Source organism: Notechis scutatus, chromosome 2 (assembly GCF_049901735.1).
Source record: "Notechis scutatus isolate UNSWTSFEM ecotype Mainland chromosome 2, rNotScu1.2, whole genome shotgun sequence".
Taxonomy (NCBI): Eukaryota; Metazoa; Chordata; class Lepidosauria; order Squamata; family Elapidae; genus Notechis; species Notechis scutatus.
Genome location: NC_142010.1, coordinates 221,201,926 through 221,226,172, shown reverse-complemented (window position 1 = coordinate 221,226,172; position 24,247 = coordinate 221,201,926). Strand labels below are relative to the sequence as shown.

General features: G+C 37.9%; 1 long non-coding RNA gene across 1 annotated transcript; it reads left to right on the top strand.

The window, feature by feature from the left end:
- Positions 1 to 2,569: 2,569 nt before the first annotated feature.
- On the top strand, positions 2,570 to 11,411 carry LOC148132520 (uncharacterized). Its single transcript, XR_015747358.1, has 3 exons — positions 2,570 to 2,736; positions 7,341 to 7,450; positions 11,055 to 11,411. It is a non-coding gene; the product is annotated as an uncharacterized LOC148132520 (long non-coding RNA).
- Positions 11,412 to 24,247: the final 12,836 nt, after the last annotated feature.

The window sequence follows — 24,247 nt, the reverse complement described above, 5'->3', positions numbered from 1 at the left end:
TGACCAGTTCTGGAGAACCAGTAGCGGAAATTTTGAGTAGTTCGGAGAACCAGCAAATGCCACCTTTGACTGGAGAGTTTACAGTATCCTCCCCTGCCACGCCCACCAAGCCATGCCCACAGAACCGGTAGTAAAAAAAAATTGAATCCCACCACTGGAATAGAGATATATCTACCATATTAAGAGTCAGATAGCCAAGGTGCTCAGAAGACAAAGCCAACAATCTTGCAACAAGGAGAAGGTAAACTGATTCTTCCCTATGTTTCTACGTGGTCCACATGGCACAGATCTGTCAAAAGATTGTGGTCAGAAGGCTGTGAGATAGTGAAAATGCAGTGCAACTAAAGCATTATTTCTGAAGCATTGAGATATAGTTACCTGGCATTATTTATTTTTGAAAAGTACTAGTAAGAGACAAACTGACATTTAAAACTAAGAATAAAGTACAATTTAATTGTAATTAATTAATTTCATTAATGCAGATCAGATAATCATATCCACTTTTGAGATCTCTGTGCTATTCTTTTAATTTTCTTTTTAATAATTTTTGAAGTCTTAAGAAGGCTACAATTTAATAAATGCAAGAAGTAAGTTTAACACTGAAGATTTTTATGGTCTTATCTAGCTCTGCCTTCCCTCACATATTGGACCTCAGGCAAAGCAATGCATGGTGCTGTCTATCAAATTAATTGTCACTTTCTACACCTACATGAATCTTTCAGCGGTGACACAGAATCATGGACTGAAACATTGAAAGGGACATTAGAGATCACTAAGTCCAAGTTTTGCCCAATTCTCTCAAAAAGACTTTTAATATAGCTGCTTTAATTGAGTTGTTCACTCAAGCTAATACATTCTATGCCCCTTTTGAATTCTATGCAGTGCTCTAGAAAGATTGAAAAATAAACTTTTACCTTTCATTTAGAATTTGAATGTAGGTCCTGAGTCATAATTTAAATGTAGAAAATGGCAGACTGACAGTTGTTTTGCCAGTTTATGCATATTGCAGAGTATTTGAAACTGATATGGATCAAAAAATGAATTTCCCACAAATATTACATGCAGGGTTTTTTTTTCCCTGAAAGACATCTTTCAAGAAAGATATGAAAGAAGAAATTGTTTTTGGAATGATTAACACATTCTGAAGTAAGTCACATTAAAATACAGTATTTGGTTTTGACTATATATTATTTGCCATCAGTTTCAATATTTGGGAAATCAGAAGAAAGAGAATACAGAAGGAAAAAGGGAAAAGGAAAGAGAAATGAGAAATGAACCAGAAACTGACACATTACAGAATGGCTACTTTCAGTTCAGAACTGAATTAGTCTAAGACATGTTCCGTGTATGGTTGCTATAAGGAAAAAAAAAAATTGTGCAAATCTGCATCATTTTGGCTCTAGCTAGATTTCATAGCATAGGAATTATTTTCATATTCACAGACTTTAAATCCCAGTGCTTTTAAGAAAAAGGAAAGAGCACATGAGGTTTTCCACTGAAAACGTTTGCAACATAATATTTTGTGCCCATATTTTAACAAATTAGCTTATAACAAAGAGGAAAAGTTGATTATTATGTTGTATTAATATATGTGCATTCATATAAACATTAATCCACATAGACATTTGAAATATTTGCCTTTACTATTGCCTCCTAGACACTACTTATGAATACTTTTAATTATTTGTTCATAACTATTATTAACTATTATATTGGAATGCAGGACTCAAAATTCCATATTCAAAGACAATTGGACAAGTGAATTTCTTTATTAATATTTGTATCTTAAATACTTTCTGCATTGTCATTGTTGTTTATTTCCAATCTTAATTGTCTCATGTACATAATTCACTTTATCCTTCTAATTTTTCCATTTGGGTTTATACCCTGTGATGAATTGACCCTTTCATCCCTTTTGTTGCACTAGAAATGTGGTAGCTGTAACTGTAAGCCAGTTTAGCTCTGCTTCTGAAATCCCATTTTTTTTATAGCTATTAGATGCAACATTACATTTATACAATTTAGCAAGCCTTTATGGGAAAAATTCTTAGCTACCCTTTTATCCATTTTTACTGAAGATGGTGAAACAGATATTTGGGTCGTATCTGTAAAGAAAAAGAGTGAAAATCTTAGTACAGTTTCAATACAAATGAATAGCTGTGCTAAGTCTCCAAGCTGACATCAAAAATGCTCATACGAAGGATGTCTAGACAGTCCTTGTGTACAATATGAAAAAATGACTATGCCTCGCAAGCCATATAGTTCCTGTGAGTCTATAGTCTATAGGCTGTGTTTTTGCTGACTTAATTTTTTTAAAGGATTTAAAAGAATTGTCTCTTTTTGGACTCATGTATCTAGGACAGCACTGTGAAATGCTGTTCTCTCTGCATCACCAAGATCTCAAATTAAACAAGTTCACAGTTAAGGTCATATGCAGCTGAGCTTGGCTTCGTCTTATAAATAGACATATCTTTGCAGACTTAGCAGAAATAGCAATAGAAAAACTCATTCCAATCTGATCTCCAGGGCTAATCCTTTCCTGGGGATACTCTCTGTCTACCAATTGCAATCATATCAGACACTACGGAGGAAACAGGAACTTTCCAAATCTGAAATTAGAAAGTTTCAAGTATCCATAAGAAATAAGAAGAATCTTGCTGGTTCTACTTAATTAAGGATTCTGTGTTACATTGGTGAACCAGATGCATTTGAGATTCACACACCTAGGACATGAAGGTAATCGTCCTCTTTCCCTGTTTTTCCACACCCACTGATTACTTTTAGGTAAGATGTATTTTATTCTAGAAAAGACACAACATCGTCAGGACTTTCAAAATTAATAGTTAATTGTCTGTGGATTTTGTGATGGTAATAGGTAGGTAATTAGGTTAAGTACACAGGTAGGTAGGCAGGCAGGATGACAGGCAGGCAGGCCTATGCGTTGGAAAAATGTTCATGATTCTTGCACACCAGCCTAAAGCACTTAGTTGGAACTATAGTGTGTTTGGCTTCTAGGGAAAAAGAAATACTTTTACAAAGTTTGTAACTCATATACTGTAGAAGAATGATGCCCCCAAAGATAAACCTAAATGAATTGCTAAAGTCATTTTGCTCATTAACTTTCCTAATGGGAAAAATGCCCACATTTTTGGTCCCAGCCATATTCTATATTGTTTAGAACCACAAAATGAGGGCTGGCAGATACTGTAACTGCACCCACAAATGTTTGTATTACTGTTTTAGATATTAGTTAGGGGTCTATAGAAGAAAGAATGACAGACATATAAGACACATAAAGAGATTGACAGACACATAAAAATCTGCATTAGCTAAGGAAGAAATTCTTTCTATATAAATTAGGTGATCAAATTATACTACTAAATTATAAGTGATTCTTGCATGACTACTGTTTAGAAAAAGTTGCATAAATATAAACTTAATTCAGATTGAACTCTAGTCTGGAATTTGAAATCCAGAGAGGAATTTTAACCTTTGTCCCTACTCCAGTTCTAATACATTTCCTTGGAGTTAAAATTCCTCCAAAGTGATGACCCTCATATAGCAGTTTCAGTCTTCTATAAACTTTGAAAACTGAATTATTCTGGAGAGCCTATGATTAGCAACAGAATAATCAGAACTGTTTGATTTTATGGTATATTTTTGGGGCACTGTTAGTAGTGGTAGTGATTGAGGATACACACACACATACACACACACACACATATTCTGAAATTATATAATTTATTAATCCCTGCAGTCCCTGTTACCATTGTTAAACAAGGATTGTGGTCATTATTTAAGTTCTTTTCATTTTTCAACAACCAAAAGCAATGGGAAAACCAACTGGAAATTGCAAGTTCCATGCAGTTTGCAAGCAGGCCAGCTGGCCGATAGGCCAGAGGGAAAAGAGATGAGGGGGTGCAGCAGGATTTGATGTGACTGGTGCCAGTGGGAAAGAATACATGAGGGTGCATGATAGCTGGGGCCATGAAAATGGTCAGATGTAGCTTGAGTGCAGAAAGGTTTGGTGAGTGTCTGCAAGCAATCTTCCCTGCTGGCTTCTCCATTGATTTTTCCTGTGGAAAGCCAATAAAAAAATCCCAAATCACAATCAAGTGACCATGGAATGCTGCAACTATCATAAATGCAAGCCAGTTACCAGTGTCCAGTTCACAATCACATAAATACAGCAGGGGTGGAATGGCTGGGACCTGAAGGATCAGTTGTAAACACCCTCCCCCCGCTTGTTCAGCGCCATCATAACTCTGAACAGTTGCTGAACAACTGATCATTAACTCAGTAATATATTTAATGATTTATTTTGTTTTCTCTGTTACATGTAATTATTTATAAACCTCTATGAGCCTATGTGATTATGACAGGTATAAATTGGTTAAATCTCTGTGTGTATTGTTAATGCAAAGTTGCAGGTAGGAATGACTGGGAAATAGAACTATATATTCAAATGGGAGAAGGACTTTTAAATATTTAAATACATTATTCATTTAATTTATTAAATTATAAATGAGTTTTTGCAGCAGCCTAAATGTGACATAGAGATAAGTGCTGGAGAAGAAAAGTCAAAAAAGAGAAGCAAGAGATGTGAGAAGGAGAGAAAAAAAATCTTCCATTCAGAAAGTACAATATATATGAAAATAAAGTTGACTTAATAATATTGCTTCAGATTAAGAATTGAAATGCTAATTAAATATGTGCCATGAAACATGATACACTTGAGCTATATTTACAACACAGTTATGTATGTTATGAAAGACAAAGCATAAACAATTGTTTTTTTTCCTCTCAAGACACTGTCAGAAATTGAAAATGTATTTTTGCAAAAATGGCAAGACATATTCTGATCCAGCCATTAGAGCAGGGATGGTTGCATCATGGCCCATGGGTTGGTTGCATCATGTGCTGGCCATGTCCACCTCCAGTTTAGTGAAGGGGAAAAATGTGATATATCATATGACTGTCAGGGTTCCAAATAATAATTCCATAGCAAACAGAACTCCGAGGCAAGCAGGTTCCTCAAAGAACAGATTTATTGGACATATTATATTGGCAAAGACTAGTGAAAACTGACTCTAAACATTCCCGAGGTTTTCACCTTATTAAAAGTAAAGATTTCCCCCCCTTTCCCAAACAATCAATCACATGGTCCAATCAAAGGGCTGTCTGGTTGCTTGGAAACTTCACTCCTCCTCTTTTCAGCCACTTGTGGGAATGTCCTTGGTTCTCAGGGGGAACTATTTGGTTTTGGCTACAAAACCCCAGCTATCTCTATTCCTGCTTCCCTATCCCTCAGCACCATTGTGGCAACACTGAAGCCTCCAAGATGGTCTCAGTCAGACCAGCTTCAGAGCTGACAGAACAACCACATGTCATCATGAGTTTGACACCCTTGCATCAGAGGATAAAGGTGGCTTGGAGTGGGGTGAGTGTCAAAGTTCTCCAAGTCATTCTTATACAAAGACCATAATTATTCAATAATGCTTTTCATATTTCTCCACTTCAGCATGGGTGAGCATGTGGGTGACCACATCTTAAAATTGTGATGTTTGAGAAACACTGTGAGATGAAAACTCACTTGGACCTTCACTTGGACCTTGATTAAGTTGGGCAGCTATAGAAATAGAATAAATAAATAAATATATATATTTTTTTAAAAAAGTAAACCAATCTTGTGTTAGTGTGAAAATGTAACTTGATTGAAACCTGATCAGGCTGAAGATTCATAAGCAGGTTAAGCTGCTCGTTCCTTGTCGCTTGTGGTTTAGGAATCTTCTGCTTGGCCTTAGTCTGCTTGTTCAACTCAGTTAGCCATTTGCAGCCAGTTGCATTTTCTCTGCATAATGGATATATATTCATAATAGGCTTCTGCTGCCAGTATCTCCCTCTAACTTTCGTAATTTCATACCAAGCTAGTTTCAGAGCATAGGTTTTTCACAGCCATTATCGACATGTGTTTGCTCACTTCCATGACTACAATAGTTTTGAAAGAGGTCCAAAAATAGCTTTTTCAAAAGTCAAGATGTTGCAGACAATATCAATGGCTTATATTATATTATGGATATTTCTTGCCTTTGTATGAAGCTAATAAAACAATGGTCGAGAAGCAGAGCCAGATTTTTCTCTTTCTTTTTCCATCCAAGTACAAAGTCATTAAATCACCCTCACTATTCAGAACATTCAAGAAGTTTTCTTTATAGTATCCTCAAAGGTAGGAAGTAAAGCATTGGTGTGGCCAAAGTGCATCATTTTTCATTACATTCAAAGAATTGGAATCCATTTGAATAGATATTAGTTTCACTTATTCACTTATTTATTTTCTGACATTAGTTTTAGAGTAATATTCCACTTCGTGCTAAAGGAGCCCAAAGTGGTGTACTAATGAGAGCAATAAAATTGCAATAAAATAATCTGATAAAACAATAAAAAGGCAACCATAAAAATAACAAAAATAATTATTTAATGATTTTTGAAAGGCAGTCCAAAAAAATCAGCTTCATTCTAGATAGATAAACAACTATATAAAGGTAAAGGAAAAGGTTTCCCCTGTCCAGTCATATCTGATTCTAGGAATTGGTGTTCGACTCCGTTTCTTAGCCTATGGAGCCATGTTGTCCAAAGACATTTCTGTAGTCATGTGGCCAGCTGAATGGTTCTGTTTACCTGTTATATAGATACTGAAGTGGTACCTATTTATTTACTCACATTTCCATGCTTCTGAACTTCTAGGTAGACAGGAGCTGGGGCAAGTAAGTGATGGGAGATTTTTGTCTGATAAACTAAGTGTCTTTAACCAAGTTGCTGTGTCTCCATCAACATTTAAATTATTTATCATCAATCAAAATTATATTTCATGGACTTCTTCATCTACTAGGTCTCAGTATAATTTTGATTTCCCTCATTTTGAAGAAAAATGGAGAAGCTTACCATATTTCCGAGGAGCTTACCATTCACTGATAACAATGTGATCTATTTACATAGATGTATTGTGTATACTTTATGTCTGAAATACAATGCAGCTTCCTATTTCAGTGATTCTCTGCAGCTCCTTTTGGTAAAGTTAGAATAACTTTATTGTTAAATATACTCTAATCAGCATACATTGAAATGAAATTTTGTTGTATATATCATATTATGTGATAGAAGATTTTTGTTATATAATAATTAGTAGGATAATCCAGATAAACAGATTTTTCACTAGAAGATTTAGGCAGTCCTGTGAATAGCAAGCTACTTGGTCATTTGGCAATTTTCTTTTAGCAGTTAAAGAAAACAAATGAAAAACAGCAAACACTGACAGATCTTGTATTTGCTATCTCCTACAGAGAGCTAACAAAGTGAGAAGACAGGAGAAGACAGAATGCTACATAGAAACTCTTGTTAGCACCCCTTTGAGTTCTAAGCAAGGAAAGATGAATGCGACCCATCCCACAAGGTACCATCAAGCACCAGAGATTACTGAAAGACCTAACAAAACCAGCATGGATGCTTGCATCTGTTACCACAGGAAGACAATCATCAATCACTTGGTTTGCCAGACTAAACTAAATGAGCTGTTGAGACAGGACTAATGATGGGGATTTTTTTTTCTGAGCACCTTCTTGATAATCCTGACCAGAAATGACTGCACAAAAAAAAAAAAAAAAAAAAAAAAATCAAAACCTTGAAACATTTCACTTTTATAATTCTATTTAATACCTAGATTAGCAAATTATCCAGGTTTTTACTCAGAGCTGGGGTTCCCAAATGAAGTTTGGGAGCTATCAATGCCAGAAGAAACTGAAATGATATATATTAATGTTCATATTAAGCAAGGTTTTTGAAGTCTGAACTCTGAATACAGTAAATATTACTTATCCTTCCAGTTACCCACCTCCCTTTGTTTCCCCCATTATTTCCTGCAAATATTTTTTCCAGATCCCTTTTTTTCTTCAGTGAAGTGGCTTATTGCAGGGAAAATAGTCTTCAGATCCCACTACCCCAGTGTTATAGGCCTTTCTGCAAAAGAAACACCTGGCTAACAAAGAGACCTTGTATCTGTTGGTTAAAGAAAATGTATGTACTGTATATTTATCTTTTTTCTTTGAACCTTTCTTCTGTTCACTGAGACATAGAATATTAAAGAATGAAGCTACTGAGAAGGTAGAAAACTATACTATTCTGTTCTTTGTTTAATTAACTAGCTCTGTGACCACACTTTCTAGACATTTATTTCATAAAGCATTTCCATTCTTCTTGATAGAAAAGAAAGCAGATTTGATTTCCCTCTACCCCAAAAAATGATGGGAGGGGAGTTTCTATGGTGAATTATGAGTATGCTTATTGTTGTTAGTATGATGAAGAAATGCATGTGAATATTATTTCTTTTATTGTACAATCTTAATCTACTACCAATAGATAGCCACGACATCTGTCAAATTATTAGACATAATGGGGGATTTGTTCCCAGCATGGTTTTTTAACTAAGTAATTTGGGCAGCCCGGTTGACTACAGTTAAGGAGAAACACTGAAGAAAATTAACCAGTAGAACAGCTTGCCATCAGAAGTTGTAGGTGCTTCATCACTGGAAGTTTTTAAGAAGAGTCTGACAGTCACTTATATGAAATGGTATAGGATCTCCTGCTTGAGCAGGGGCTTGGACTAGGAGACCTCCAAGCAGGGGTGGGATGCTACCGGTTTTTAAAATATCACAGTCAAAAGATTCTCAGTTTTGCACAGCCTAATGATGGATGGATTTATTAAACCCATATTACCCAATGAGGCCTTTTCTGTATTAAAGCTAAACTGTCAGATCATGGCCACAACTGTGTTGTGCTGCTTCTCTCCCATTCTTGAGACAGCAAGAAATTTTGCTGTCTTAAAACATGTTACTCTCTCAGCATACTGGAGTTACTCTACTCCATACCCAGAATCAGTTAGTATTGTGTTTCTGTCTTATATATAATGCCTTTATATATATAAAGAAATGTAAATAGAAATATATTCAATTATATTGTTTGTGAAACTTGCATATTATATTATAATGTTTCAATACAGAGGTATTTGTACAGTATTGACTAAGATTATTAATATTCTAATGTTTAGACAGCTATTGAAGATAAAAAGAAAAAGTCATATTATATCAATAATAATTATGGTTTAAAATGTCAATGTTAATGAGCATAGATCATTTGGCTTTTTCAACCAGAACTGAACATTGCATTAAAAAAACTGCTGCAAAGTATTTGCTGTACAATAAAGATTTTGGTCTTAAGCTAATTATCTAGTATGAAGATATCCATTGCATTGTTATTTAATATTGTTTTGCTTGTTGAAAAAGGAAGAATAAAGCAAATTTGTCAACAATTAAAATGCAAAAGAATAAAGTGAAATAAAAAAGTAAAAAAATATGGTTATTTCATTTCTATCTTCCTCTTTTTTATGCTTCTGCTAATTTATAATATTCATAAACATTTGGGTTTCCTTAGAAGCCAGACTGCAAGTGATTATATTTGCCATGCTGTGTGATGTATGGTATATATGGGAACCATTCTTGCTTTATTTTGGTTAAACGTCTTTTGGGAATATACACTGCTAATTTTGCTATTGCTGCATATTCTCCAAGTTTAAGTTCCCAATCAAATATTGTTGGGAATTGCATTTTTCTTCCAATGTTAGGCAAAGTTTATTTTCACTGCTGTGAGCATGCATCTCATTAAATTGAGGTGTTTTTTGTTTTCTAGAATTATACCTAGAAAGAAAAATTGAGGTTTCATTCAAATTTAAATTCCAAATTTTTCTGCAATGCATTATGTATATCTTTTCAATATTTATATCTTTTTGCATTTTTGAATTTTTTTTAGCGTGTCCATCACCAGTGGTACAATGTTATTTCTATTTCATGGCCCTTCCAACATTTATTACATCATGATTTGTCTAACTTGACCATTATTGATAGCATTATATTCCATTTGTAATAAATTTCCTACTAGTTTTCTTTTTAAGGCAGGGGTCCTCAACCACCGGGCCGCGGACCAGTACCGGTCCGTGGAGCACTCTGTACCGGGCCGCAAATAAAAATAAAAATAAAAAAAATGGCGGCTTTCTTCGCCTTCGGTGAATGCTGCTGGAATCGGGGATCAAGGACACAAATGAAAGAAGGGGAGGGAGGAAGCAACCGAAGCCTGTCCTGCTCTCTGGCTCAGCAGCTTCGGTTTCCTCCCGCCTCGTTCCTCTCTCAGTCGCTCTCTCGCTGCTCCACCAGCCCAGGAAGAAACTGCTTCAAAGAAGCCAGGGGGTGGTGGCTTTTCCTGTCGCCGCAGCTCCTCCGAAGCACCCATTTACCCCCACCCCGCCCACCTGCGCGCGCTTCAATTCAGTGCTCCGTTCTGCCTACCTGCCTGTCTGGTTGTTTGAGAGCAGCTTCGGCTGAGAATAATAACTATTCGCCTCTTTTTATCAGCCGAAGCTGCTCCAAAACAAAGGCAGGCAGGCAGGCAGGCAGAACGGAGCACTGTGGATTGAACCGCGCGTGGGCGGGCGGGGTGGGGGTAAACGGGCGCTTCGGAGGAGCTGCGGCGACAGGAAAAGCCACCCCCCTGGCTTCTTTGAAGCAGTTTCTTCCTGGGCTGGTGGAGCAGCGAGAGAGCGACTGAGAGGAACGAGGCAGACACCTGAGGGAGGGAGGGAGACACCTGAGGGATGGGGCTGAGGGAGGCAGGGCCGAGGTGCTCCCTGAACTTGGTGGTTTGCTGGCAGACGTTTTATTACCCGACTAGGTAACAACATCAGATGTTACCTAGTCAGGTAATGAAACATCTCCAAACAAACCACCAAACTCGGATTCTCCCCCGCCGGTCCTTGAAAAAGTGTTTGTGCTTGAAACTGGTCCCTGGTACAAAAAGGTTGGGGACCACTGTTTTAAGGTAAACTTGGAATAGATTTTATAGATTTAGTCCACAATACCTTATATTGTATAGTGTTGTGACTATTTCTTTGTGTCCATTTTAACCTAACAATTTTGTTTGTTTTCTCTCTGTCTGTCCATACAATTTTAAAGCCACTACAGAAGAGTGATGACTGATGATTCCATCAGCTGAAATTTAAGTCCTGCCCAGCATCTTCCCGCATGTAAAAAACTCCTGCAATTGGCCTGCTGTCACTCCTATAAAGTAAACCAGACTGACAAATCAACAATGTGTAGAACTAAATACACTGTTATTAAACAGTAATAGCAACATAAACTTTTAGGTTTGAATGCATTATGACTTCTTTCTCTTTTATCATCATGTGATTTGGAGAAGGGAGCTGTTTAAACATTTTTGAAAATCTCTGTGATGGTATGAATCAAGCCAAATTTATTTGATCTTTACCAAGAGAGCTTTCTCTGTTCATCAGAACCATTCTCTATATTCACTACTTATGCACAATAGTCTGATTATTAAATGCCCTGAATTTTCCTCCTTTTTTCTTTTTTCTTTGTTGTTTGTTGACTACTTGATGTTTTTTTAATTATTTTTTTTTTTTTAAATTATGACCTGGTCAATTGTTTGAACCAGTGGTGGGTTTCAAATTTTTTTACTACTGGTTCTGTGGGCATGGCTTATTTAGTGGTCATGTGACTGGGTGGGTGTGCTGGGTGGTCATGTGATTGAGTGGGAGTGGCCAACTTGACATCACTCAACTCAAGGGGTGCCTTGCCTGGCCTCTCCTCTCCTCAGAGATGCAATTTCCCTCTCTATTTATTTACTACTACTGAATGTCCAAAATACACTATTTAATCCTATGTATATATGCCATATGTATACATACATATTACATGGTATAGTGTGTGTATAGGACACAAAAAGATACACTATAAAAGATACTATATATACTGTGTGTATGTACACACACAAAACCACACACAGAGCTCTTCTAAAACTATATACATTCAACCTCACTGTGTTTGGAAAAACACACCCATAATCCACTTTCTACCACACATTTAACTATAACTTCTGTACATTAGAACATTGCACATGCCTTCAGATTTACTTCCCTAGCCTGCATATGACCGTTAGACCCAGGAGATGTCATAGATTGAGAAAAATATGGTGAAACTCACTTAACAACGCTCTTGCTTTAGCAACCAAAAATTTGGGCTCAATTGTGGTCATAAGTGATGGACTATCTCTGCTTTTCTCTGCATGGCAGCCTTGTCCTAATAAACTCCTCTGGCAATTTTCCTCTCTGTTAGAGGCACTGTAAGGCCTGGCACTATGCTTAAGCCAAAAATGAACCAAAACAAAGACTTAAACTTGCAAATCAAAGAAAGCAGACTTTTATTCTTTGATCAAAATTAAAGATCTGGAAAGAAGTTTCTAGCACATCACAAGAGACATGGGAGGAAAATTCTACAAAATACAGAAAAATGCCATGTACCTTTAAGATTCTTAGAAGTGGAGTAACTGCATTGTAAAACTCTCTTAGATTTACATCTTTCCTGCAAAAGACAAATCTCTCCCTATCTCTTCTCCTATTGTCCATCTAATTGATCACAATTGACCATGTAAGGAGGCTATTAACTGTATACTTCAAAGGTGTGTATTCCTCCGGATGGAGGTAGTTACATTCCCAGAGAGGTACATTTCATTCCCAGGGGTGATGCTGGGGTGAAATGTATCAATCCATGAAAACAGATGGATTCAGATTGATTTAGATGGGACAATCATGTGTCTTAATAAGAGAGGGGTGTAACTGATTGCAGGCATGTGCTTATAATTGTTTTACAACAAGTGAAAGGTTAAAGAAATCTTTTTTACAACAGCGAGATAACAAATGCCTATAGAGTAGCTCTCTATTTAATGCTGTAATATATTTTACTATATTTCTTTATTTATTAATGTCCCCTTCAGCACCAAAATAATCCAGATTCCAGATGATATAAGATCTCCTGCTGGAGTAGGGGGTTGGAATAGATGGCCTCCAAGATTCCTTCTATGCTGTTCCATGATTTTGTAAGGATCTCCTGTGGTGCAGGGGGTTGGACTAGAACAGGGGTCTTCAAACTTGACAGCTTTAAGACTCGTGAACTTCAACTCCCAGAATTCCTCCTCCAGTCATATTAGCTCAGGAATTTTGCGAGTTGAAGTCCCCAAGTCTTAAAATTGCAAACTTTGAAAACCCTTGGACTAGAAGAAGATCCCTTCCAGCCCTAGATCCCTGTCCTATTTCAAAGAATCTTCTGAAGCCAGGGTTTGTGTCCTTCCTTTCTCTCCTTTTTCTCCCTCTCCCTCCCTCCTTCCATTTATCTATCCATCCATTCATCCATATATCTCGTTTACTTTCTCCTCCCTCCCTTCTTCCTTCCTTTCTTTCTTTTTCTCCCTTCCTTCCATCCTGTCTTTCTTTGTCTATCTCTTTCTTTCTCCCTTTTTCTTTCTTTCTCTTTTCTTTCTTTTCTTTCTTGTCTATCCCTTCTCTCTCTCTTTCTCTCTCTCCCCTTCCTTCTCTTCTTATAAAGCTAGGAGAGGAGACCCACCTGAAACAAACACACCCACAGAGACTTTCAAACACACCCACAGAGACTTTCAAGCAGCGTTGTGGTTCTTCCTGGCCAGTCTCCTGTCCCACGTTGCCCAGAAATGGTTTCCGGGTCCAACAAAGGGGCCGCCCCTTTGAGACTTCCAAACATTTCCTCCCCTCCAACTTTTGGGGAAAGGAAAGGGCTGAGAACTTCAAGGGAGTCGTGTGCTGTCGCGCCCCCTCCCCCTCTCCCACCGGCAGCTCTGGGCTAGGGAGCAGTTTGACTTTTCTGACTGCCTAAAATGTTACCTTGCTCCTGCAGCTGATGGCAAGGGAAATGAAAGCCAGTCAGGTCAGAGCTGTCACCACTCAGCTCCCTACCAGCCCACATCTCATCCCCTGCCCAGATTCTCCAGCAGCTTTGCGCCTGCTGGGAGGCACAGGGAGGGGGTAACCAGGAAGCATGAGACTTCTCTGCCTGCATCACCCAGGGCAGCCACCTCACTTTCGCCAAACAAGTGTTTTGGCAGTTGTTGGGGGGCGGAGGAGCTTCATTTGTTCAACTTCTATCTATCCCACCATTAGGCACCACAAAAAAAGGAGGAGATTAATATGGCCGACAAGAAACAAGAGCAGCGGGGAAGATGCAAGAAGCAAAGCCAGAAAGTGAAGCCAAGTCCACACTCCCACACAAAGCCCCTGGAATATCTGCACTGATGAAGCTTGACTGCCTTTTGGGCCCTGCTCTGGACTGCTGCCTGCTTGACCACCACCCTGCCTCGGGTCCCGCATGAGCCCATGACAAGGAGACATGCCGCTTTCAGGCTGGCAGATGGGCAAGCAGACGACCCTCAGGGGAGGCATCTTCTCTCAGGCCTCCCACATGGAAGACCCCATGGAAGCCAAAGCTGGGCCTGAAAGGCAGTCTCACATCATCATGTCCCCCACAGGCAGCCCTTTGGCTGATCGCAGCAAACCCGGTGTAGATCTTCCTTCCCCGCCATCAGCATTAGGGCTTGCTCACAGCATTCTCACAGTGGCTGCCTGCACTCACCCAAAGCACCTAGATTGGCAGGTGGGAGAGGAAGGGGCGATGCGGGCAGCATAGCATCATGTTCCCTGGTTGCCAGCTGAGCCCGGGAAAAGTGGAGGGCCCTGCCAAGATTCAGGAATGGTGGGGGGGGGCTAGCATGACTCGCAGGCTTACCTGTGAGCAGCAAGCAGAGCAGGGCTGCTCAGTTGAGGTGCAGGCACCACGTGGGAAGGCTAGAATGCCACGAGGATCCAGCATGCCTCATAGGAGGGGAGGAGTGACTGGGCGGGGCAAGAGGTGCGAGCGAGTGTCGGGTGAGCCAAGTAAGAGAGTATTGGGCGGGTGGGGCAAGCAAGTGAGCAGTGATTGGGTTGAGGGTATGGCCAGCCAGAAGCGAGTACTGGTTCAGCGACCTACGCCAAATTTTTCCTACCAGTTCACCCGATTAGTTGTAAACCGGCTGAATATAACCACTAGTTTGAACTCTTGATCTTTAAGTGGCAACATAGTTACAAAGTTGGTCATCTGGTTTGTATAGTTCCTGAACAAATAGCAATTGCACTTAGACTAATGTACTGCTGTAAAGAGCCAGCACATTACCACAAACAATCTGGTTCCTCATTTTACCAAGCTTGAAAGGATGGAAAGCTGAGTAAACCTTGAGCTGATCAAACTCCTGGCAGTGGGCAGAATTAACCTGCAATACTACATTCTAACCATTGTGCCATCACAGCTATCAAAATGCTATCAAATATATATGAAAGGTTTTAATTTCAAATTAGATGAAGGCTGACATAAATACATCAGTTTCAGGGCTTTGTGTCAAAAAATCTCAACTCTTTTATTTTATTTTAACTGGCTGCAAAAGTCAAGATTCTGGATTTCCTCCTACCAAAAGATTATAGGATTGGAGAAAGAGTATAAGATTGGTTTGAAGGCAGCAATCTGACAAAAGACAGACAAAACCTATGGTATCACAAGTTTACCAACCTGGAACATGTAATTTCAGGATACTTCCATCTTTGGGCATCAATGTATCCTACAATGCCCACATACAACTTCTGGAAGCAAGTTAAAAGGGAAAACATTTCTTCCAGAATAAACCACTCATTCGGCTGCTGGAACTTGGTATACAATGAAATACAAGTGGCTGTGTATAGATGTAACTTCTTGAAATAGATAGAGAGCCATCCACCTTTTGGGACAAGCTTTACCTCATGGAAGTCTTATCATTATAAGTATCTATTTGAAATCTCATTTAACATGTTTCTTTAGAAAGAGATGAATAATGTTTTTCATGAAGCATGAAATACCTTTGTTTCAAGTTGAATAACAGAGTAAAATATTAAAGCTATTCTATTACAATTGATGTCATGTAATTGATGAAAGATGGCCTTCAACAAAAGAGAATTCACTACAAATTCTTACTTAGTCATTAAACTAAGAGGGTGGCCTTGGGGCAAACTATTAACACTAATTCTGACTAACTTCACAATTTATTGTGAAGGGAATAAAAAATGGAATAACCCCATGTACATTGCCTTGAGCACCTTGAAACTAGATGGGATAATATGAGACAATAAATAACATTCCACTAAAATTCAATTAAAATCCAGTTAAAGACATTGGCTCAATGAAATCCCTAGAAAGTAAAAAAAAATTAACATTTCTTAAAAAATGCTCAATAGGCTTGATGAGTCCCTGTGGAGAAGAGAATTCCACGTTTATGAAATAAGCCAAATTATGAATAGATGCATTGATGAAAGTGGGCTCTGAAATGACTAGAAATTGCAGCTGATCAGAGGGAGGTAGTGAGTGTATGATCCTCTTGATTGTTGAGTGACCACCTCATTTCTTTTGGAGTAAATTGGCGCAATTTGCAATGAAGTGAAAATTAATGCAAGGGACATTTTTAGGTGGTGCAATATCTAAATCATATTCATGTTTAAAGATCTAACCTAAAATAGATCCTACATTTTCTCCATTCTTGGAATCAAATTTATAAATGATTTAGTTTCTCTAGAATACCTGGAAAAAAAGAATAAATTTGTTAAAAATAGGATTCTATACCCAAAGGTTCCTTCTCAGTTTCTTTTTAATTAAGCATAGAAGCTATTTTTCTTCTGCTTGCCCAGTGAATTCCCTCTTCTAGCTTCTATTTCCCATTTGCACTTAATATATATTAGTCCAATTTCAGCCCCAAAGCCAAGGTCACAAACGTCTTGAACAATGTATAGCTTTCACTTATTGCCCATTTGGTGAAATAGTTTTGCTTTCAGACTCTTAAGCTATTTGTTTTTAATTAACATTATTATAAAGCAAGATTTATTTTCCTTTGGATTTTTTGTGATTGCAATTACAGGTAGTCCTTAACTTACAATCATTGATTAAGCAACTGTTCAAAGTTACAACAGCATTGAAAAAAAGTGATTGTAACAGATTCTTGAATTTACAACTGTTGAGGTATCCACATATTCACATGATCAAAATTTAGGCATATGGTAATCAGCATGTATTTGCAGTAACCTGGGGTCATGGGAGTGCTATTTGCAACCCTCCCAACCAGCTACCAATAATAAAGTCAGTGGGGAAGCCAGATTCACTTAAAGATTGCATGATTCACTCAACAACTGTAGTGATTCACCTAACAACGGTGGCAAAAAACATCATAAAATTGAGCCTGGCTTAGTTAACAACCAACTTGCTTAGCAATGGAAATTCTGGTCACAATTATGCTTGAAAGTCAAAGATTAACTGTACCTTATTAGGCAAAAAAAAAAAAAAAAAACTGATAATGTTATCTATTTGGGTAATGAAATGTCTGCAAGAAAACAACCAAAGTCAGAGAACACCCTCAGACAAAAATTTACATTCAATTTATTAGTAATTTTGCTTCATAACCCACATTAAAAAATATCAGGAGTAAGTGCTGAAATCCAAAATGGATTGCATGTATCTTTGCATTCTCATCCCACATCACCATTGGAGTTAGTAAAATTTATTTTTGTAACAGAAGAAAAATACACTGCTCAAAAAAATAAAGGGAACACAAAAATAAGACATCCTAGATCTGAATGAATGAAATATTCTTATTAAATACTTTGTTCATTACATAGTTGCATGTGCTGACAACAACATCACACAAAAATTATCGATGGAAATCAAATTTAGCTACCCATGGAGGCCTGGATTTGGAGTTACACTCAAAATTAAAGTGGAAAAAAACACTACAGGCTGATCCAACTTTGATGTAATGTCCTTAAAACAAGTCAAAATGAGGCTGAGTAGTGTGTGTGGCCTCCATGTGCCTGTATGACCTCCCTACAACTCCTGGGCATGCTCCTGATGAGGTGGCGGATGGTCTCCTGAGGGATCTCCTCCCACACCTGGACTAAAGCATCCCCCAACTCCTGGACAGTCTGTGGTGCAACGTGACGTTGGTGGATGGAGCGAGACATGATGTCCCAGATGTGCTCAATTGGATTCAGGTCTGAGGAACGGGTGGGCCAGTTCATAGCATCAATGCCTTCATCTTGCAGGAATTGCTGACACACTCCAGCCGCACGAGGTCTAGCATTGTCTTGCATTAGGAGGAACCCAGGGCCAACCACACCAGCATATGGTCTCACAAGGGGTGTGAGGATATCATCTCAGAACCTAATGGCAGTCAGGCTACCTCTGGCAAGCACATGGAGGGCTGTGCAGTCCCCTAAAGAAATGCCACCCCACACCATTACCGACCCACTGCCAAACCGGTCATGCTGGAGGATGTTTCAGGCAGCAGAATGTTCTCCATGGCATCTCCAGACCCTGTCACATCTGTCACATGTGCTTAGTGTGAACCTGCTTTCATCTGTGAAGAGCACAGGGTGCCAGTGGCGAATTTGCCAATCTTGGTGTTCTCTGGAAAATGACAAACGTCCTGCATGGTGTTAGGCTGTAACCACAACCCCCACCTGTGGACATCGGGCCCTCATACCACCCTCATGGAGTCTATTTCTGACCATTTGAGCAGCCACATGCACATTTGTGGCCTGCTGGAGGTCATTTTTCAGGGCTCTGGCAGTGCTCCTCCTGTCCCTCCTTGCACAAAGGTGGAGGTACTGCTCCTGATGCTGGGTTGTTGCCCTCCTATGGCCTCCTCCTTGTCTCCTGATGTACTGGCCTGTCTCCTGGTAGCGCCTCCATGCTCTGGACACTACGCTGACAGACACAGCAAACCTTCTTGCCACAGCTCGCATTGATGTGCCATCCTGGATGAGTTGCACTACATGAGCCACTTGTGTGGGTTGTAGACTCTGTCTCATGCTACCACTAGAGTGAAAACACCACCAGCATTCAAAAGTGACCACACCATCAGCCAAAAGCATAGGAACTGAGAAGTGGTCTGTGGTCACCACCTGCAGAACCACTCCTTTATTGGGGATGTCTTGCTAACTGCCTATGCTTTCCACCTGTTGTCTATTCCATTTACACTACAGCATGTGAAATTGATTGTCAATCAGTGTTGCTACCTAAGTGGACAGTTTGATCTCACAGAAGTGTGGTTGACTTGGAGTTACATTATGTTGTTTTAAGTGTTCCCTTTATTTTTTTTTGAGCAGTGTATTTCTTCTCCCCTCCTGTCTCTGATCAAAACCTAGCCAAGAAAGAAGTTCAGCTGTTATAGGCTTCATGTGTTGAACAATAAACTGGGTAATAGAGCTCTGTAGATTTTTGTTTTCAATTTTTTTGAAAAGACTTCACTTCATCTATTTACTTGCAGTTTTTCCAATAACCAGAAGATGTGTGAAGAAGGAGACTGTTGAATGCAGCAGTACAGCTTTATGCTAGAGAAAAATATATGCAGACCATGATGGGAGGATTTCGTGCTGCTAGGTGGGAGAGGAAGTGGAGAATTGCAAGAGTGATTGGGAAACGGTCACAGAATGTTCAAAACAGTGGTGGGATTCAAAAATTTCTACTACTGGTTCTGTGGGCGTGGCAGGGAAAGGATATTGTAAAATCTCCAGACAGAGGTGGTATTTGCCAATTCTCCAAACTACTCAACATTTCTGCTACTGGTTCTCCAGAATTGGTCAGAACATACTGAATACCACCTCTGGTTCAAAATAAGTATCAAATGGTCACAGCCACAGCCTGACCATTGCAGCAGCCTGAAGCAGCTGCAACTTCCCCAAATTTCATTCCTTTGGGAGTATGGGTCCTGGATTTTGGAGGCATTTTGGAAGTTAGCCCATTTGAGATGCCTTGGTTCAAATATTGTTGTATTCTGATGCACTCTTTTGCCAAGTTAAAGGTCAAGATAACAAAAGATTTAGGAACATATAGGATGTATGTTTTTAATTTATAGTGATAAAGTGAAATAGTTTTAATTATGAAGTGCTTTCTTAAATATAGAGTTGCAGAATAGTTGCTGAATGTGATATGAGTGGTATACCAAGGACATGAGCCTTGCATGAGAATAAGGGAAATGTTTCATAAATAGTTCAACATTAGCATGGAGCAAGACAAGAATGCATAATATATTAAAGATTTAATATATTTATGAGTGTGTGGCACTACAACAGAGATTTGCTGGTTAGTGATACAAATGTATATCTACACTTTTATATACATGATGATGCCATGTTGTTAGCTGATTATAATTTGCACTAGTTGTTATAATTTTTAATGGAGTATGGATATGAAAATATACAAATGACTTGGATAGCTGTGGAATGAATGGCAGACACACCTAAATGGTGAAAAATCATAGTAGCTAATGAATTTTATATCTTTAGAAATTTTAAAATATTAAATTTTAGTCCAATGTGATATGTTGCACATAAAAAGAGTTGCCAAAAGCAGCAAAAATGGCTGTGCTATAAGAGTGTGTTTTTTGCTCACTTGGTTATAGGGCAAGGAGGATAGGGAATATTGGAAAATTATAAAAACGACTTAAATAGGATACTTTCAAAGAATTTGTGATTAAAAAGATGGTCAAGAAAACATGAGTACTGGATGAATATGGATTGAATACTAAAGTAAGGGACCAATATAAAATTAATGTTTTGAAGTGGTTTAGACAGAAAGGATGGAAATGAAAAACAAATCTATCCAAGAAAAGTGAATGATAAAGAAGACCAAGAAAGTCATATCTGAGTAAATTCTCGGAAGGAAAAGAGTGAGAACTTTAAAGAATAGAAAGCAATATATGAAGCAGTATGTTGTTATAGTGAAACCCAATTTTATGGATATAATGAGGTGCGCTGAAGTAAATTAGTCTCTCTCTCTCTCTCTCTCTCTCTCTCTCTCTCTCTCTCTCTCTCTCTCTCTCTCTTTCTCTCTCTCTCCTCTCTCTCTCCCTCCCTCTCTCTCTCTCTCTCCCTCTCCCTCTCTCTCTCTCTCTCTCCTCTCTCTCTCTCTCTCTTTCTATCTATCTACCTACTTACCTATCTATCTCCTCCTGCTCTTCCTCTTCTTCCTTCTCCACCTCCTCCTACTTCTATTTCTATCATAGGGCTGGAAGCCACCTCAGAGGTCTTATAGTCCAATTCTCCCTCCCCTTTGGTCAAGGCAGCAGTTTTATACCATCCCAGCCAAATGGTTGTCCAGTCTATTTTTGAAAATCTCCAGTGATGAGCACCGACAACTCCAGGAGGCAAGCTATTCCACTGATTGATTGCTCTCACTGTCAGAAAATTTCTCCTTACCATATATTTTTCTCTCACAAGCTTCCATCCTAGAAGCTTGCCCTCTGGTGCCCTGGCGAATAAGTCAATCCCCTCTTCTCTGTGACAGCTTCTCAAGTACTAGAAGATGGCAATCTTGTCCCCCTAATCTTTCTCTTCAATAGGCTCGGTTCCTCAACCATTTGTCATGCCAAACCATTCATCATCTTTGTTGGTCTTTTCTGCACAATTTCGTGATGGTCCAACTAAATACTTAAATCCTTTTCACGGTTACTACTGTTAAACCTGTATGCATTTATGGTGGTTTTCTGTCTAAATCTAAGTGAGAAATAAGAGATATTAAGAATAAAAAGTGTATACACAGGTAGTCCTCCACTTATAACCACAATTGAGCCCAAAAATTCTGTTTTAGTGAGACATTTGTTAAGTTAATGTTGCCCCATTTTATGACCTTTCTTATCACAGTTGTTAAATGGATCAAACACAGCTGTAAAGTTAGTAGCATGGTTGTTAAGTGAATCTGATTTCCCCATTGACTTTGCTTGTCAGATGGTTGCAAAAGGGAATCACATTACCCCAGGACACTACAAATGTAAATATAAGTCAGTTGCCAAGCATCTGAATGTTGATTACATAACCATGGGTATGCCGCTTTTTCAGTGTCTTTGTAACTTTGAACGATCACTAAGCAAACTGTTGTAAGTCAAGGATTACCTGTAGAGGGAACAGAATCCACTAAACAGAACAATCTAGGAAATACTAACTATGCCTAATTACAGCTTAATAATATTTGTTGTGGTATATATGTCTGTGAGTACAAAGAATGGAAAATACAAAGAGAAAATAAGAGGAATAAAGTTTCCGACAGACTGCTGCCTACAACACTGAATTAAAAGAATTTATACTACAATCTTTAGTCCAGGCCTACCTAATTAATAATTATTATTGATAATCATTGTCTTAAGATTTCACTTTCATCTCTGAAATATTTCCATTTGTATGAAAATATCTGTATTTTGTACAGAGTAAAAATCTTTAGAACAGGTTGACTACTTGTAAGAAATCCATACTGTTGTTTGCACATCTTAAGACGTTCTATTTGCAAATCCATTTATTAAGCAAATAAATAAAAAGAATCATATACTATATAATCAAGAAGCATTCTTCACATTGCTTTTTTTAGAATACTATCAGAAAACAAAAATCTGATGAGATTTTATTTAAAAAGAAATCCTTGGGGGTATTCAAATAAGAAAAGTTCTGGAGAAATGAAATTGCTTCCGTGCACAGATTATTCTCAAAACGAGAAGAATGTTCTTAATGTATTATTTGATAGCACAAATTGTTTTTCTTTGAAGCACTGATCATCCTGCATTTTATTCTACAAGTGAGTAAAGATACAGAGAAAGTCCTCATAGCATTACAGAGACCTAAGTCCCACTGCTATCTTAACAATGTTTCCATAGTGAACTGTGTAGTAACAAAATTATAGTTAGTAAAAGTTTAATTGGAACTGGCAGTTTGCAGCTGGGTAAAACCAACCAAGCAATATACTGCAAAATATTCCTTCATTTCAGTGGAGCTTGTACAGATGGTTGCATAGCAACAGTACATGGAAGATTGTGTCCCCAGCTCCTAATTGATGGAGTGTTCAAAAGGTTAGCTTGTTTACATGTAACAAATTCAAATTTTGCTATGGCCTGAGCTGAGTTTTAGTACATTTTCAGACAGTTGCTCTAGTTTAGAAATGTAGATGTCCTTATTACTTGCAATATCCAATTCATACCTTACAATATGGAAGCAATTGAACAATTGTTTCTTTTTGAACAATTTCTATAAGTTACAAACATCAGCAGAAAAAATTGTTCTGTATCTTTGCATAAATGAATTATTATTCCAGTTTATAATTTGGAGATATCTACTCTCCGACCTGCTAGTATTTACCCTCTTTTACAATTGCATTTGGACAATGTGTAGAATTTATTTATATATATATATTCATCTTCTTGGTTCATAGGCTGCTTTCAAGAAAATCATTCTAAATGTGACTTACAATCTATTATCAAAAATCTAAACCAATATAAAATATAAATTAATATTCTGAATCAAATTGACATAGTAACAGTTATGAATAGAAACAATATTGACAGGTTTCTGATGGGTAGTTTTGTTGGCCAGTCACAACAAAGAAAATATCTGATGAATTGGTTACAGTCTGTGAAAACTTAAAACTGCATAAAAACTGCCATAAAAAAAGAGTTAATGGTTAAGATGCCAGACAATGCAGAGTAAAGCTGAATAAAAATATAGAAGCAATAATTCAAATAACTTTTACTTTTTCAGTTCTTTTACTATAGCAATTAAAAGCAGTTTGAATTAACTGAATTAACTAAATATCAAGTTTACACAGGACATGAAAAGAATAAAATGTATCAGTATAGGGAATGACAAAGGCATAGACCTACAATTCAAAACTGGAGACAATCACAAGATGACACCAACAATATGCCACAGAAAATTATCACCTATTTGTGCCAGTTGGTTTTTTAAGTCCAAAATTGATAGCCCAATGAAAAAGTCCTTATCTGAAGCAATCACTAACTAATGTTCATCAGATTGATGAACAGGGCAGGTGAGTGGATATTTATCTAGGTGTTCAGGGGAAACATATTTAAAGGTGACAAGTAAAGCATGTTAAGAACAATAACCAGCTAAATGCAAGCAGAAACAGGAAAGATCCAAAAACCATATATATCTATTCCACACACCTTGAAACAAAGAACAAATTCCACATACACACCCAGAAGTTGTTTAAAATTCCTCTCCAAGATTTATCAGCTGGGTGTACATTGCTGGAGGACTCCTATAACTGATTTTAAAATTGAGGAACCTTTTGAGGATATGAATAGATCCAAGAAACTGATCTAAAACAATTTTTCAGCATAATGTTAAAACAAACATGTTAAACTGATATAGTTTAAAATATGAAAAGCAACTGAAATATGTTTTCATATTGTGACCCTCAAAAGTATTGTCTTA